At 41.4% G+C, this 15,973-nt stretch overlaps 1 protein-coding gene across 3 annotated transcripts in view; it reads right to left on the bottom strand.

Moving 5' to 3' along the window:
* The window catches only part of TMEM108 (transmembrane protein 108), a 157,597-nt gene extending 144,057 nt beyond the window's left edge, over positions 1-13,540 (bottom strand). For 2 of the 3 annotated variants that reach the window (XM_071561229.1, XM_071561233.1), the window contains exons 1-3: positions 13,464-13,527; positions 11,227-11,343; positions 5,050-5,179 (exon numbers count right to left, since the gene is read on the bottom strand). The gene's annotated coding sequence lies outside the window, so the exon portion shown is untranslated. Of the gene's footprint in view, positions 1-5,049; positions 5,180-11,226; positions 11,344-13,463 lie in introns of all 3 variants that reach the window. The other variant, XM_071561232.1, reaches the window with a different exon arrangement.
* Positions 13,541-15,973: the final 2,433 nt, after the last annotated feature.

The following is a 15,973-nucleotide window of genomic DNA, read 5'->3' as shown; positions in this document are numbered from 1 at the left end:
AGATTAGAGTTTAAAGGTTCAGTTTGCCCTCTTTCTTGTAAGAAGCCGAATTCCAAAACTGAATCTCTCTTGAATTTCTATAGTTCTTTGTAGTCCATTTACTATTTTCAGTTCCCTTCCTGAAGAGCAAATAGTTGAACTGAAGTGTGACCTTTTCACTCCCTTTAAATCTGACCTAGAAATGCACAGCTGAAATTTAACAGCCTGATCCTCAGTGTAACTGAGGACAGGAATGGCATGGCCACCTCACTCTGCAGAAAGATCAGCCCACGGATGTAAGAGCATTGAGTGAATAGCCAGGTGTGGTGCTTAGTTCTAGAAGTGGAATTTAGTTCTCTGCTTTGCATGATCCTGGGCTAATCTCAGTGACCATCTGTATGGGGAAGGCAGGGATAAGGACATTTCCCCACCCCATAGAGCTGATATGAGGTTGTCCTTGAAACTATGGCTCATTATGGGTTGTGAGGAACCTGAGACAAAGTAAGTAGACATCTAAAAGTATCCCAGCTTTCATTTCCATGTTTGGTGAGAAACTAGAGGAAGCACTATGCACCCTGCAACACCAGGTTCCTGCTCCTTTCTTTCTGCCAGTACTGTTGGACCCTCTTAGATTAGTCTCATGGCAAGTTGAGCCTTTTATCACATTTCCCAGTCTGATTTTACAGAGTATAGCAGTTCACTTTCATACCAGATATTGAACAAAAGGTCATGCTCTCAAACGTCCTCCACTTAACTGGTGAATTCCCCACCACACTTGACAGCATTTAACTGCACCCACAGGATTTTTCACCCCCACTATACACAACAGTCTCCTCCCACTCCAAAAGATATGTTATTATTTACTGTTAGAAAAAGTAATCAAACTTGTCAGGGCCAAATCATCAAGTGCAGTGGTTTAGGCATATTAAATGGCATCAACATGAACAAAACATTATCAAAACAACCATATTTCCCATCTAGTCATCAAGAAAGAATTGCCATATCTCACAAGCTGCTTGAATAGATGACTAAATAGCAACAAGTGTTCGCATATTCTTTACTGATGACTACTGAATACTCTTTACAGAAACAAATTACAAACAAAATTGTAACAATTCCCACAACAAAACTAGAGGAAAAGCATTTTTTTGATTGTTTAGACTCTGATCTTGCTTCATAACCTTTTCCTTTTGATGAGCTTTGAATACAATATTCTGTGACTAGCGTCAGTGTTTGTACCAATAAACACAGGCAAGAACAAACACACCTTATTATTAGATGGTTCTGTTGTACTTCTGTATCTTAATGTCTGCTTTAGAAGGACTACCTTCTGAAGCTAACTCCTTCAGGATTTAGCTCATCAAGGATCTATGACTTCTAGTAGAGACAGGGGAAAAGCCTTGGATTGCTAGCTGCTATCTCATCTTTTTACTTCAGGCAGCACTGGGAAACACTGCAAAGCAGAACTTGTCATCGGGGACAAGCGATCTAGAGAGCTGAAATTAGAAAAGACAGTTTGGCTGCTTTCAGTTCAAGTGGAAGTATTATAAAAAAAGTCTTCCGAATTATGTCACACAGGGCAAGTGTCACTGCCATTAGTAAGAACTTACTGTGCCAGCAAATGTCAGGACAAATTACACAGCAGGACAGGCAAGCTCTATGTCACATTCACATCCAAAAAGGAAAAGGCTTCCCCCACTGCCAAGAAGCTGCTCCCATTTCCAAGTGGATTTAAATCAAACTGCTCTTATTCAAATCAAAACAGTGTAGAGGGAGTACTATAGTGACATGATGGGCAATTCTTCAGATCCTTCTCCACTTGCATGGATGAAATGCTCTGATTCTCTACCACCTTAAAACACAATCACCTCAAGGCTATAGAGCCATGTATGTAAATGGCTGCCTGCAGGTTCTTGAAGCCACTGCTTACCATGCTGATGAACAATGCCTCGCTGTCCCTGTGCTCCTGGGTCAGACCCGGCTAATCTTTCTTGCATCTTTGATCGTACATTCTTTACAGAAAGATGCATTTGCAATTTATTTGGGACCCATCAAGGTACATGACACAACTGAGGCCTCATCAAGGCCTGGGGCCCCTTAGCAGTACTAGAAAAGTATAGAATAGAACATAAAATTCAGTGCATGAGAAAAGAGAAAGACAGGACTAAGTCATAAGCAAAATAAATTTATTTTATTTAACTATAAGGAAATCTTTCACTGAACTGAGAACTCCCAGAAAAATGAACTCATTTTGATTCAGCTAACCTGAAGTCTGAAAACAGATGCTTCAATTATAAGTTACCAGTGCTTCAATATAGAGAAAAAACACATTCCTATATTCTGCAGAGGGGAGGAAAAAACACCAAACCAAAACACACACACCAAAAAAACAAGAGCTACAAAACATTTGGATGAGTTGAAGAAAAATTTTATTCAGTTTTGAACTTCTCTAATACATGACTTCCTAGAGGTTTTCAGATGCTTCTTCTTCAGGCTTTCATCTAACACTCAGATTGCTGAAACATATTAATTGAAACTCACATATCTTCTGTTAATATCAGAATATTGGTATAGGGCATGAACCAGAAGGCAGCTTGTTCCTTCACTTTCTAAGCTTTGTTTGGTGTTCAATGATTTCTCAGCCAAAAAAGGGTAAACATACCCAGAAGGCTATCAAGAATCATGCCCACAAATAAACCACAATTTATAAGCTCAGGGATTCAGAGTCTGGCTTTGATTTTAGCCACTACTACTACCAGTTATTTATTCTCCCCTGCAGCTGCAGGCTACCATCCCAAATACAAGAGTCACTGCAGTAGAGCATCTCGGGTGCTTTAAAGCAGAAGGTGCACAGCACTGAAAGGGCAATGAAGTTTCAAGTGAGGCCCAAGCCCATACACAGAGGTAGCTGGGTTGCAAGCTCACATTTCCACACAGCAACTCCACAGGGACAACAGCCTTTGGCAAATGAAAATTAACAAAGCAACTCTGGGGCTCTAACAACGTTTCTGCTGTGAAGCAGTGCCTATAAATCCAGTTAACTAAGACACTGCAGAACACTCTGACCCTGTACATTTTTCTTAGCCACTAGTACCAGTTCTTTTCAGAAAGTACTCAATTTGTGTGCAACTCAGTCTGTCATCAGCTTGTGTTCTGAATGGCTGGGCTTGAGCTATGTCTGTGTAAGCAGAATTTGCCTTCATTTATCCATTCTCTAACCCCAGAATGGCTGCTGCAAGAATGCAAATCCTATTTGGAAGGATTACTAGCCACGCAACAGCCAGAGGCCCTGTCCAAGCCTGGGCTCCCTGCCATGCCAAGAAGCGCAAGCTCTGAAGCTCCCATTCAGAGAAGGGCATGATTAAACCAGGCAAGGTGGCAACAGTAAAGGGTATTGTGATTTCACATGTGCAGAACCAGAGCTGCAATTCCCCTCCCCACTGGTGAACACCCCACGTAAAGGTGTTCAAAGCACAGACCAGGCAGGCATTTATACCTATGGGAGCTGGCCATAACTTCTGGCAATCCAGACTGCACTGGAGCATTTGTATGTGGACACCAGGGATTACACAAACATCTAGTGGGGGAAATAAAACTCTCTAGAGAAGTTTCTCCTTTCTAGACCAGATCTTAAAGGGTTTTATGGTCTATGTACATTACTTCGTAACAAATATGGAAAGTTACTGGAATGTTCCACATACTCAAGGGTTTGAATGTGCTTTCCCTTGTTGTATTTGCTATTGCTTATCTTTGCATTTTCTGAACACTTCATACATTTCATTCCTGCTATTTCAGCATACAAGGGAGCCCCTCCTATTTCTACAGGATGCAGTGCCAGAGTCTGTTACGTTCCCCACCTTGGGATTTCTTCAATTCAGTCCTTCCACAAGAGAAGGATGAGAGTGGTTGTCTCATGCTTGTGAAAATGGCTGATAACTCCGGTGGTCAGCATTTCCACTCAGAATAGAAGCAATGGCAGTGCACTGCATTGTTCCCTTACCACTTTCACTGGCTGGTGAAAATGGAGAAATGAAGTTCACACTGACTTTAGGGGAAAGTCCTCTCTTTAGCCTTTCTGGGTTACCAGGGAAGTCCAGTTGTAAGAGCTTCTTTTTGCAACCTCACAGCTGCCTTATTTGAGCTTCTGAGTAACACAGAGCTGGTATGGTTTTACATTTGCTCTGTAGCAAACTTGTGATGATCAGAATTGTTAAAATAGAAAGAAGTCCCACATAGCCATTCCCCAGCCATGCAGAACTACATCATCTTGAAAATAAGAAATTTTACTTTAAAACAAGTTCAGTTCATGTGTTTCTCAAGTGTTTCTACAGTTCCAAGTAATTTTTTGAAAGTCTATGTTTTGCACCTTCCCTGGAAACAACTCAGTAAAAGAAACATTCGGAATAAGTGACAGTATATCCAGGCATCAGGCAAAAGATGCCCAGAAAGTGTATTGAGTTCTCCACCATCCTCAGCTTAGACCAGTAAGTAGTTATTTTGACAGAAGAAAAAAAAAAAAGAAAATGCAGCAGATTTTGTAAACAAACCATATAGCAACAGTGTAAGTGAAAGAACAATAAAACTCTATGAAGAAAATGGCATAACTTGTATCTCCAATGACAGACATTTTCTGGCATCCAGTTTAGAGACTTCTTCTCCTGATTAGCTGTTACACTAAGAAGTGCAAGTTTCAAGTCTACTTCAATCTACAGTAATTAATAACCACATAAAAAAAAAAGATCTTAGTTGAGTTGGAAGGTCTTAGCACAAACTAAAAATAGACAATCTGTAGAGCTATCTGAACAGATACTTCACATAACAAAATTTTGAATTTCGCAGGCCCCAAGGATCCTCATTTGTCCCTTCCTTTTGAAAGCTGAGGCCTTTTTGGGTCTGCATATCATCCATTTATGCATTATTATTAATAACAGGCCACAGCTACTAGCAGTGAACCACTAGACTGAACAAGCTTTGGAGAACACTTCCATCACCACCTTGGGCAGTGCTACAAAAGAGAGCTGCACTGCACTGACGAGAAAAAAACAGCAGAGAAATACTTTTGTGCCTTACCTTGTAATAAGAAGAGCAGATACCTTCAAACATATCTATATCCATACAGTCCATTGGTTCGGATCTTCCTGGTAAAAGGAAATCTTCCAGCTTCTCGTTTTCTTATTTTCAGTCTGTCAGCTGCTGCAACCTGTAAATTTACAGAAATGGGTGTATTATTCCAAGATGTTTATTCATCTCTATTTTATAAGGCATTCAATTTAAATACATATGGCTCTGTTCCATGTGGCTCCTATTGCTCTCCAGAGCTTTCAGTGTAATGGATTACAGACCACAACATTTCTGTAGGTTATTGATTTTTGAGAATATAAGTAGAAGACTCTTTAGAATTTCTTTGCAGACTTTCCAGACTATCACATTCCACACGTGTATATCTTATATATTTGACAACATGCCTATTTTACGAAATTCAAACACTTTACAAAAAACATGCCATAACTTACAACTCTGAATTGTCAATTTCTTTATCAATTTATCTGTTTCAGGTTGAATCTTGTGAAAAGAGACTAAGCTAAATTTAAATACTAGTTCAGGAATAGGAATGACTCAACTCTGAGAAACTGGAGGTTGACACAATGGCCAAGATTTATGTTCAGCAATTAAGGTAACAAAAAAGAAAAACCTTCCAAAAAAGTGACTTTGGCCACTATTCTCAGGACCAGAGTAAATCAGTGGGACAGTAAGAAAATTCAGTCAGAGAGATTTTTACCTTTTTTTAGAACTATTCAGGGAATCACAGTGAGATTCCTCAAGTGTATCTACAGCTTCAGTGCCTTCCAGGTATCTAAATTTGGTCATCCAAATCAAAAGGACCTCTGAAAACCAAGCAACAGGTTCTCTGCTTATGCAATACAGTTTTCCTCTGTGAAAGCTATGAGGGAGTCACTTCTGTATCACAGATAATATCACAGAATATTCTGAGTTGGAAGGGACACACTTGGATCATCAAGGCCAACTCTTAAGTGAATGGCCCATACAGGGACCAAATCCATGACCTTGGTGTTATTAGCACCGTGTTCTAACAAAATTAGCTAATCTCACCATATGTTTGACTCCCCACTGCATATAGTGCTACTTCTATACCTGAGAGATACCACTCCCCACTCCCAGTATCTTGAATCCTATATGCAGGATCCACAAGCAGAACACATTTTCACGGTGGATTTTACAGAAACATATTTCAGTTTTCACGAAAGTTCAATTAAACAGCAGAGTGTAATTATCTGTTTACTGGCAGACAGGCATTCCATGTTAGTTCAAGAGCTGCTTTGCTGAGCTGTACTCAACTGCTAAAACAACTGTTTCATTATGAGATTTCACCAGACACCACTGGCTCCAGCACCACGGCACAGAAAATGGGATGCACATTTGCTGCTTCCCACGTTTTGGCTCCTGCTGCTTAAGAGATGCCTCTGCTCTCCACAGAAACTGTTTATGAGTATTTCAAAGGTCAGTATGGCCTTATGTATGTGTGGTTTGTAGCACACACACATCTTATGTAGGCTGCTCCCTGTCTCCCTTTTTTACTGTGGAAAATTGATAATTAAGTCACTTCAATCAGAATGCCTAAAAATCATCAGTGATGACACTTTATAGCACATTAAGCACTCGTAAGCTTACATCCTGCTGTGAACTCCCACCATGAAGTATGGCACACAAAGCTACCCTGCCCCTACATGGCAGGGCTGGCATGTCACATACTGATGGCACATTGGCTACATCTGATTTAATTGCTATTTAAACCTGAAACTCCCAATAGAGCCAGAAAAAGCCTTGATCCTGGGAGATGTGTCAAGGGAGCAGTGCCTTCTTCTCCATGCAAACATCTTAGATGTGAAAGGTCGCACACAGCTACCCTGCAGTCCTTGACTCTGAATCTCCAAGTAACAACCAAAATTATGCCATTATGCAGGTTCTCCTTTTACTCCCAACAAGTGTCAGGACTTGATTGCAATGAAGTAAAGGACTTGTCCTTCAGAAGTATTGGATAAAATGACAGTTATGACTTAATATGAGAAAAAATACAACATACACTTGCAAATTAAACATCACAATACAAACTGCTAGCAAAAAATACAGAAAATGCCACACTATGCAGGTTATCTGAACACTTCCAGGCTATAATTTTTTTTCAATTCATGGGATTGGACCTCTCTAATTAGAGCAAATCCTCCACCTTCATGACAGTGGAGCATGCAGAGACTGGCACAGGGAAGTAGTTTGTATTGCAATTCCACTACATATTACAATTATGGTACAATGCTTATGCTGTGATTTTGCCATAGTGCTGTATCACTCTTCAGAATCAAAGTCCAATGTAATATCAAATATCTTCAAATAAGTAAATCTGGTCTTAAAACACTGAACTCTCCTGCTATCTCAACCTGTTGGATGGACAAGAGTCTGTAGGTCAGGAGAGGGAGGCAACAAGTCTTTGTGGCACTACACAGGCAACCACCTCAGTGAGAAGGCGATCAATTCCTATAGAATATGGACTCTCTGTATGCACTCATGTTATTTATGTGACTGCAGGGATAGATATGAGGCAGTCTACACTGAATAACAAATAGGAATTAGCCAACAGCAGCAAGCAATATTAAGAGTGAGAAGCGGTCTAAAACTAGGGGTTTTTTTCTTGGTTTAGCACTGAGATTAATTACCTTCATGATGCACAGGCCCTGCTCAAATGCTGACAGAAACAGCAATCAATAGGAGATTCCCTTGAATCTACCACTATAAACAGAATGCTACAATACTGTTTTGTATTCAAACCTTGGACATATACTGTTTCTATTCCTTTGTATATAATCCTGTCATTATTTCAGTGTTTTCCTACATTATGACAGACAGTACATGAACTATAAAAAGTGCAGGTTAACTAACCAAACTGCTAGTGTGACTTCAAGTGTCTGATTACATGACAAACCTTTAACTATTTACTCAGAAACTAAAGCAAGGGGAATTGTTTGAGAGATAACACACATCTTGATTAGCAACTGCCCTGATTTCAGTTACACTGTCAATCTACAGAGGTACAAAAACTAAGGCTGAGCATTATCACTATGTGAAAGTGGGTGCATTTCTCTCAGCTCCACTTAGTTCTACCTCCTAAAATCTTACCATGTGATAAGCTGATCTTAGTTTTTCTGTGCGTGTTTATGCACAGAGTATTCTACCTGTACCTCTGTAATCTGAAGTTGAAGAATGTGCTATAAACCATTGTTTTAACAGCTTAGCACGAATCACATGGATCAGAGCTCTGGAGTCTTTGAAAAGGAAAGCTGTACTTTGTGTTTCTCATGTGACTTTCAATCTTCTGGAAGAAAAAAAGCGAAGTACAAAGGGCAGACAGGTACTGCTCCATTGACTTTGAGTGACCTATTTATAATGGATGTGAATATGGACTAATAAGGACACAGCTGCAACTACTTCTAAACTATGAAAGATTCCCAATACACCTGTATGATTTCCAGATATCAAGGAGTTATATTCTCAAATGTACATGCATACATGTGTTACAAAACACTAGAATTAATCTTATTGCACAACCTCCATTTTAGGACCATCATAAGGGACTCCTAAATTCAGTCCTGCATCATCTATTCTAGAGGACTACCACTGGATTACAGTGATCCTTTGAGTGACTTTGAATGGCAGCTTCTTCCACCACAGATTCCCCCATGTTTAGTTAACATGTACTACTGTCTTGTCATAAAACTATGCTTGTTCCTTTAAGGCACTGTGGTACTTAAAAGCCCTTCCTGGAAAAGTCTGCCCTAATAGACAGAGCTTAATAAGGCAAAGTGAGCTGCCCAGCCAGACCTTTTGCTAAATCATACAAAAACTGCAAGACTTTATACCATTGCAAAGCCTGTTAAAAATGTCCTGGCTGCCCTGGAAGTGTATTTACCAAACCTCAGACAAAAACCTCACAGATCCTTTTTGATTTATATTAATGTAATTGTTTATAACTACAGGATGTCTTAAATCCTGCTTAAATTGCCAGGCACAGGAGCACTTGTGGATTGACATGCGGTCTTCCCCCAGCAGCACTATAATGAGGCTGAGGTAAACCAGACTCTTGCAACCAGCAATGTCTCCAGATGCCTACATTCCCCTGTACACTCCCACAAGCCCCACACCACACATCCTGCTCTTTTCCCTTCCTCATTTTCTCTTCTTCCCATCTTTCTGTTTAGCCCTCTCTCTCCTTTTGTACCAGCAGACACTGAAGGCCAACTGCTTGGCAGAACAGCTTTGCAGAGGAAGACCTGGGACCCTCAATGGATAACAAGTTGACCACAAACAAGAAGCACACCCATGTGACAAAGAAGGGACAGTAAAGAAATGAAGTCAGGCTCTTCTCAGGGCCTCATTGAAAGAACAAGATGAAACAGGCACAAACCAAAACACCAAAACACAAGCAATTCCATTTAAATAGAAGAAAACTCTCACCATGAGGTTGAGGTGACCCAGAGAGGCATTGGCATCTCCAACCCTGGAGACTGGAGACATTACAAAACTCAACTGCATGCAGTCCTGTGCAACCTGTTCTAGTGCTTTGAGCAGAGAGTTGGACCACACAACCTTCACAGGTCCCTGTAACCTCAGCCTTTTTATGAGGCTGTGAACAGAGCCCTGTCCCCTAACTTACTTAAACTTTATTTTAATAAGTTGACCATAGTATGCTACTAACCTGTATAAGTGAAAAAAATATCCTGATCAGTGGTACAAGAATTTCAGCTGAGGTCTCCACACTTCATGGATGGAATGGACTGATGAAGAAACTACTTTGAAAATTTACCTGGATGTTAGAGATGATCCTTACTCTAAGAATCACAAAGTTCCTTTTGTGCTTTTCTTAGGAGAAAAGCTCCAGTGGTCACTGCTGCTTTCAGAAAGATCAGTACTTCTACTTTCAACATTTAATGCATTGCCCACTTGTGGCATTACATTATGTCTTGCCCTTTATATCATGTTTCCAAATGGTGACTGCCAAGGCCATTTTAGTGAGCAAATCTTTTCCTCAGCCTCCCAGCACACAGGACAAAACCTGCTTTCTGATGCAGAAAGAATGATGAGAGAGCATAGAGAATTCATCACCATAATACAGAACAAGTTGGACCCTTACCCAGTGCTTCAGGGAGCTTTCCAAAGGGAAACTCGTGAATGTGCCAGCTCGTACACTTCTTTCAGGGAATGCTACAGCAAACCAAAGGTCACAATGAGAGCTTTATCTATGGATTGCATATATCATCATCAGTGGCAAGGATTACCCAGCGTCAAGCAGAGAAGTATCACGTTCTTGCCAGATAGGTTCTGCATAACCCATCTCCTTCATCAGCCACGAGCAAGAGATGGGTCATTATTTCCTACACCCATCACTCCTTATTGCAATAATTATCATGTTCTGATCATCAGTTGGGAAGATGTCTAATCTCAACATTCTGAGTTCCAGTATCTCAAACTCAAAGTTTGAGAAGATTTATTTACAACTGACTACAACGCAGGCCCAAAATTACAACTTAGGCTCACTCCTGTTTCTTCTGAAGAATAATTCAGTCTGCAGTCAAACAAGAGAGTCAACTGTGAAGCTTTCAGATATTAAGTTAGAAACTTAAGAGATTTTCATTCTTCCTATTTTGTATATTTACTGTGGCCAGCACATGCTTCCAGATGAGTCATTTGCAGTTACCCCACAGTAACTGTGCTGTCTAGTGGTTTCCTTGGAATAATTCAGGGAATAACAAGATAGTTTTTGGTTCACTTTAATTTCTGTTAAGTTTAATGTCTTCAGTACCACAGTCTAAAATTGCACCCTATCCCTCCAAGGAGATCTGTCATAGACACTACTTTGTCTTTAATTGTGCTCCACGACACAGCTGAGTTTTGGATGCAAAAACACAGTAACTATCCACAAAAAAACAATCATTTGTAGGCTATTAATTCACTCAGTTATTTAGTTAACACAGCCAGGCATACCAGTTCATGTTTTACACAAACAAGGATGTAATAGAACAATTCAGGGAAAGTTTATATACAGATCCACTAACTCTTAGGAGAATAAATAATTTGCAAATACATACGCTATAACTTATGTGTACATTAATTGCCTCTATTTACCTGGCTATTGATTAATTCAATTTACAGCACAACCAAAACCTCTGATTTACTTACAATCCAATGAGCTGGCTGGGAGCATGTGTTGGTTGGGTTTGCTGATGCAACTGACGTCTGTTGTGTGGCCACCAAGGGATTCAGCTCAGCTGAACTCTTGCTATGGGGAGATGCAGGCTGTGAAGAAATGTAATCTGTGCTGATTCAGCTTATCTGTTAAGGCAAAACTCAGCCCTGGCAAGACCTCCAATGGAAGGCAGCACCAGAGCAGATGCTACTGCACAAGCACTTAGGAATATTGCCTCCTGTTGCCAGGAGAGGAAAGAATGCCCAGTGTTTTCAAACTTTTAAGGCAGTGTCAATGCATAAAATGTCTTTAATATATGCACATTATTGCAGATATTTCAGCATTATATTCGCACATCCGTTTTCTTAGCAGAAATGAAACAGTTCCTGGATAGAATCCCATAACTGCATCTCTACCATTGTAACACTTGTAATTGCCTTCCCTCTTTCTTTAATCTCTCCAGTGGAAAGACTAAAGTTCAAACAATTCCATACCTGGCATTAGTCTAGAAAACATCAGTTTACAAGGGTAGAGCAAATTCCATCAGTTCTAATAGGATTAAAGGTGTTTCTGCAGTTTTCAAATCCCCAGCTATTTTTTTAAAGGAATAGCTGGTGTTCGCAGAGTAGATTAGCATGGTCTACCACATTCAGAATAGCTGGCAAGAAATTTAGCATAATAACTTCACTGCATCTGCATCAAAGATTACTTTATGATTATTGCTTCCAGTAAGGCTGACACATAAAGGGGAATAGGTCACTCTGGGACAACAGCATAGCAGGTAATAGCCAACTGCTTGCATGTGTAGATTTAGGTCTAATTCGTGGAGTTTTTAAGTCACTAGAATATCTTCAGATACAAGTAGTGTCACTGTTACTATATAGTTCACTATTCCTGCAATTTATCTAGTTAAAATCACTCTGCAAATGTAAGTCAGAACTTTATACAAATTTGAACAGTTGCATCCACCTTCCAGAAGCAGCACTGCAAAGCATTAGGAGAAAATGACAGCTTTTAAAAAAAATGTTTCTTTAAAATTGCATTCCTTAATCTACTAGTTTGCACACCTTCCCCTCGCCCATCTCTGCAAAAGAAAAGACCAGCTGTAAAATGACACCCTCATTCATCAGAAGCACATTCCCATTGCTGATTTACCTCCCGAGGCAGTCAAAGAGTCATTTTTAAACATTAAATTGTCAATAGGATAAGGAGGAACTGATCCTACTTGCTTTAATTAGCAGATTTTTCCACAGCAGCCTCTCCACATAAAGGACTCCCTTCACAGACCTTGAATGCCTGACTGCTTTCTGCAGTTGAGAGGTGAATTTCTCTGATACAGTATATATTTAGTAGTTCTGCTGCACAAGCAAGGCCATTATTCATAGAATACTTCACTTTCCTTCCCAATTTTCCCCATATAAGTCAGTTAAATCCTTTATTACTTATTCACTGTTTTTTTCATTTCTTTTACAACACATTTACTCAATCTATGCTTTAAAATATTTTCCCGAAACAGTCATCTGGCCCCTCCTACTATTTGGGAGAAACTGCCTACATAAGAGGTACTGCCTCCCACAGTACTACAACAGGCTTTTCCAGTGGTTACACCTCAAGGCATGTTTAGAAAGGGATGCTGTCTTACATGCAGTGTTCTACTTTAAATACAACATGCCAGCCACAGGCTCCCAGTTCATGATGACATGGAGCAGTCTCGTGCCTTTGGCTGTATATTACCAATACACATCTCTGCAAACTGGTCGTGACAATCACCTTGTAGTTCCTGCTACAAAAGAAAAAAACAAAAATCTTGCCTTCCACCAGAGATATGATGCTTTTCATGTAATGATAGATACGAATGTCACCTTCCCTCGCAGCTCCCACCCATTCGAAAAGAGTGGAAATAACCCACACGCGATTTCCACTACGTGCCTGCCCCCGAAACTGCTTATTCACATACAACCGAGCCCACTGCGCTGCAGAAGGACAGCTACAACGCTATGCTCCTTAACTATCAGCGCAAACCATCAGGCAGCCGCCGCTCCAGATCACACCTCAGAAAATAAGAGCAAGAAGAAAACCGACAAGCAAACGCCCCTCGGAAGCGGAGCCCCATCCCTCACCCCTCTGCCATCCCTTCCTCCGGGGCTTGTGCCGCGCAGTCGAGCCGAGCCGAGCCGAGCCCCGCAACCCCCGCCCCGGGAAGAAGGAGCCGGGCGCTGCCTCCGCTTACCGCTGCGCGCACCTCCACGGCGGAGGGCTGCTGCCCGCCCGGCGCTGCCCGCCCGGCGCTGCCCGCCCGGCGCTGCCCGCCCGGCGCTGCCCGCCCGGCGCTGCCGCCGCTGCGGGCGGGGCTCCCGCCGGCCCGGCCTCCCCGAGAAGGGTCCCTGGCTGCGACAGGGCGGGGGAGGCGGCGGCGGCCCCGCCGCGGGGTGCGGAGCGGCGTCGGGAGAGGCAGCGAATGTAAATGAGCGGCTGCGGCAGCGGCTGTGCTGTCGGGGGATGAGGGGCAGGGTTTTACCGGCGCGGGGAGGGGAGGGGGATTGGCCGTAATTGCACCGGCGTTTGGCGGGGCCGGGCTGGGAAGGTTAAATGCACGGCAGAAGATGCTGACAGGGGTACGGCGTTACAGTGGAATCACAGGTGGCTGCCACGGCCGTTCTCTCCACACGGGCCCCCTGCTACGAGCGGTTTGCCGTTCTGGTGGTGTTTTACCCATCATTTACACCGGGGCTCGTGTGCTGCCAGGGCAAGTCTTACAGGTTTGAACCTGGCTGGAAGAGACCCCCACTGCTGAGTTAGGGTTTATCCCTACGTTTGTAGGGATGTTGGTGGGGTTACTCCAAGAGAAATTGAGTCTTGGAAGTGCAGATCCAGAAACAGCTCGCAACCCAGGTCCCTTCCAGTTCAGTGCCTTATCCAAGGTACTGTTGCTTGCTGAAGATTTGAAGCCTTCCTTCCTCTCCATTCATTAACCATAATCATTATGGGTTGTTATTTTTCCACATTAACCAATAGAAGGAAAAATCCTACCTTTTTTACTTACCTTTTTTCCCCCTTAGGTTTTCTGTTGCTGTGTAATTATTATCAGCCAATAAAAAACCTGCTACATCTGTCTTCTGACACTGTAGGCTATCTTGCTTTTGATTTCTTATTACTTCAGTGGAAATGCTGAATGGGTCAGGAATTCAAGATTTAAGAGTGCAAAGTGGTACAGAGCTTCAGATATACTTGGTGATGTCATAGCAATCACAGAATGGTTTGGGTTGGAAAAGACCTTTAAAGGTCATGTAGTCCAACTGCCTTGCCATGATCAGGGATATCTTCAACTAGATCAGGTTGTTCAGAGCCAACCTGACCTTGAATGTTCCCAGGGATGGCACATCCATCACCTCTCTGGGCAACCTGTGCCAGTGTTTTATCACACTCATTGTGAAGAACTTACTCCTTCTACCTTATCTGAACCTACCTTATTTTAGATTAAAATACCTACCAATAGTCCTGTCACAACTGGCCCTACTAAAAAGTTTGTTCTCACCTTTCTTATAAACCCCCTTTAAAGCACTGAAAGGCCAAAAGTAGGTCTCCCAAGCTGCCTAGTTGCTCAGCATTTCATTCAAGAAGCTTTACAATCTTTGCAATCTTCCTTGCAATTAAAGATTTGCTACTGGTAAAATATTACCAACATCGAAACTATGGATTATTTCATGAGACCTTCCTTTGTCTGTGCAGAAGTACCAACCACTGCCTTGTTTCCCTTCTTCTTTTGGCCAGTATTTCCTTCAAGTTGCTGCATAATGATAACAAAATGAATGGCTGAGTCCATGTCATACACCAACAACTAACATCTGTAGTTAGTTATGTTTTCAAATCACAGTACAAATATTAAATAATTAGGATAAATGTGCTAATTGAACTGTAATAACAGAATAACCCATTACTTATTAGGAAGTGTCAGGTTCTCAGCCTCCTATAGGATGAGCAAATAGATAGGAGGACAGTTTCACGGATCAGCAGCCTCGATTGTGTCTGCCACTTTGTGGGTACTCTGGTTCATAGTAAAAGAGAAAAGGAGCATCAGTTTGCCTAATAATCTTCCTGCCACCCTATCAGAATAAGGGAACAGCCTGAAGTTCAAAAGCACACCTATGCTCCACACAGAGAGGATTTGTTTGGCAGGATGTCTATCAACTCTGCTAAACTTTAAAAGTAACACTGTTCTGTAAGGGTTTTTTCTTCTGTAGTTGCTTGGTGAGGTTCAGGAAAAAATTTTAGCTGCTGAGAAAACATAATACTGGAGTTCACACAGGCCACATATTGAAACCATGTGTCAGAGAAATCACTTGTCTATGTTTGACATACTGAGGTTAACCACTTTAAGGCAGTTTAGTAGTTTGTTTTTAAGTAGCCAGCAGTAGATATTCACAGGTTGAAAGATGTTTTCTGAAGAAGACTAAGGTTCAGCCTCTTCAGAGATCTACAGTTTGAAGTGAGGTTATGACTAGTCTCTGGTCAAGAGCCAGCTAGCTTGGCTCCTTTGAGGCACTGTCGTAAGTAATTACAAAGGACAAATTAAAAGGATTGGAATTTTCTTTCTCACTGTAACAAAATTATTCTTGATCTTATAACTAGAGTTATAAGAAATTTTCAAAATCCTTGCAGGATTTGTCAAAGCACAATACATTATTTATCATTTACCCAATGAAAATTAAAAAAAAAACCCAAACAACAAAAAACCCAATG

This window comes from Pithys albifrons, chromosome 7, assembly GCF_047495875.1.
Source record: "Pithys albifrons albifrons isolate INPA30051 chromosome 7, PitAlb_v1, whole genome shotgun sequence".
Lineage (NCBI taxonomy): Eukaryota > Metazoa > Chordata > Aves > Passeriformes > Thamnophilidae > Pithys > Pithys albifrons.
The sequence above is the reverse complement of the archived record's forward strand: the minus strand, read 5'-3'. Positions and strand labels throughout refer to the sequence as shown.